The following is a 2,075-nucleotide window of genomic DNA, read 5'->3' as shown; positions in this document are numbered from 1 at the left end:
CGCCGCACCGGGCGGTAACGCTCGTCCCCGGCTCTGGGTGCCCCAGGCGGGGGGATCGCTCCCGAGTGCCCTCCCGCTGGCAGAACCCTCCAGAGCACGTCAACCCCCCGGGAAGGGGATGGCACCAGTGAGGTGTCGGAATACGGGGTCATCACAGAGGGGTTTGGGTGGGAAGGGACCGTAAAGCCCCCCCAGTCCCACCCCCTGCCCTGGGCAGGGACACCTCCCACCACACCAGGTTGCTCCAAGCCCCCTCCAACCTGCCCTTGAACCCCTCCAGGGATGGGGCAGCCACAGCTTCTCTGGGCAACCTGGGCCAGGCTCTCACCACCCTCACACCAAACAAGTTCTTCCCCAGATCTAACCTAAATCTCTCCTTTTTCAGCTTAAAACCCTTCCCCCTCCTCCTAGGGCTCCCCTCCCTGATCCAGAGTCCCTCCCCATCTCTCCTGGAGCCCCTTGAGGGACTGGAAGGGGCTCCAAGGTCTCCCCGGAGCCTTCTCTTCTCCAGGCTGAACCCCCAACTCTCCCAGCCTGTCCTCCCAGGTGAATGGATAATAAATGATGAGGTACAATGGGGACTAAACCCCGAGCACACCCTGGCACCAACCCTAGAGCAGTCCCATTTGTGCACAAGACTTGCAAAACTGCGCTAAATTGCCACGTGCCAACTAGAACCAACCCTGTCTAACTCTGCTTAATTACTGTCCTAGGAAGGAACCAGCGCTGCGGGGGAGAAGAGCTCGCCCTCCCCACACACAAGGACCAGAGGAGATGTGTTTTAGCCGACCCAGTGAGGGGAGCAGGTTCTGTTCTCCTTCTCTGCAGAGCTGCTACTCGCAGGTCAGCGCTGTCCCGCTTGAAGCCATGACAAGGAGGGGAAAAAACTTTTAAGTACGAGAGGAAGAATTTCTTTTCCGTTCTTTCTGCGAGGCACAATGAGAATAGTTTTCTCAAGGATGCGAAGCCGTTGTGCGTGGAATTTTCTTTTGTACCCCCATCTAGATGTTTATTAAAGTACGTAGAATAATGATGTAACCCACTAGGATTTCATTTTTTTTTTTAATAAGAAACTTCAGCTTACAAAAAACAAGGTGTAAAAAGAGTAAAGATTTACAAAAAAATCATAAAAACATGATTTATATTTCACACCCGATAAGACAAAGGAACGAATCCAGTCCTGGGTTGAAAGCAGGACCCATCAGCTAATTATTCAAAAGGAAAAACGAAGCTGTGAGAAGCCCTGGGGAAACTCCAACCACCAGAAGGTTTCCCGGGATGAGATAAAGCTGGGACACGCGCCGGGAAGGAAGGGTGTCTGCGTGTGGTGGGGGAAGAAGCCGCCGTTTGGTGTTGCATAGCATTTTAGCACCCTGGACTGAGACTACAGCTTGCTCTTAGGGACTTTAAGAAGTCCAGCTGTGGGTGGTGATGCTGTTTTGGGGGACAGTGAGAGCACTGCTGGAGGCTGAGGGGGGAGCTGGAGCTGTGATTGACTCGGGTCGTTACACAGCAGCTCCTCCAAGATGCTATTTCTAGAGCAGAATTAACTCCCCAGCCCTGAGCACCGCGGCAGTAGGACTGCGACATGGCTTCAGATTCTTTGGACGGTTACACATGGGTTTTGTTTTTTGTTTTTTTTTTAGTTTAAGACATTCTTCTGAAGTCGCGTCACCTCCGCGTTTCGTGACCCACAACTGCCCCCTCGCCTGCCCCGCAGAGAAACACATTCCACTACCTTAAAAATGCTGTTTTCAAAGCGGGTATTTTTTAACATCCCGCAAAGAAAGGGAAGTTCTTTTGAAGTAGGGATAAGCCAAGTTATGCAGAAACACTTTCTGCAGGAAAAAAAAAAAAGAGGGGGGGGGGATTAATTAGAACATTTAAGTCATTTTATGGTTAATCTTCGTTTTGATTTAGAACACGTTAATCTCCTCCCGAGGCCAGGGTTCAGGCAGGGGGCAGCTGGGGCAGTTAAGCACATAAGGCTGCCGTAGGTGACTTCCTGGGTGGTGTCTTAACAAACCTTGACTAAAATAAAAGCTGCTGAGCCCACAATTGGGGGGGGGGGGGGG

At 51.8% G+C, this 2,075-nt stretch overlaps 1 protein-coding gene and 1 long non-coding RNA gene across 2 annotated transcripts in view; one reads left to right on the top strand and one right to left on the bottom strand.

Moving 5' to 3' along the window:
- The window catches only part of LOC106894813, a 1,850-nt gene extending 808 nt beyond the window's left edge, over positions 1–1,042 (top strand). Inside the window, exon 2 of the long non-coding RNA XR_001413314.1 lies at positions 714–1,042. This is a non-coding gene — a long non-coding RNA (uncharacterized LOC106894813). The remainder of the gene's footprint in view (positions 1–713) is intronic.
- The window catches only part of USP49 (ubiquitin specific peptidase 49), a 25,411-nt gene that overhangs the window by 8,285 nt on the left and 15,051 nt on the right, over positions 1–2,075 (bottom strand). The window lies entirely within an intron of this gene.

Source organism: Calidris pugnax, unplaced genomic scaffold (assembly GCF_001431845.1).
Source record: "Calidris pugnax isolate Ruff unplaced genomic scaffold, ASM143184v1 scaffold245, whole genome shotgun sequence".
In the NCBI taxonomy this organism is placed as follows: Eukaryota; Metazoa; Chordata; class Aves; order Charadriiformes; family Scolopacidae; genus Calidris; species Calidris pugnax.
This window is presented reverse-complemented; position numbering and strand designations above follow the sequence as displayed.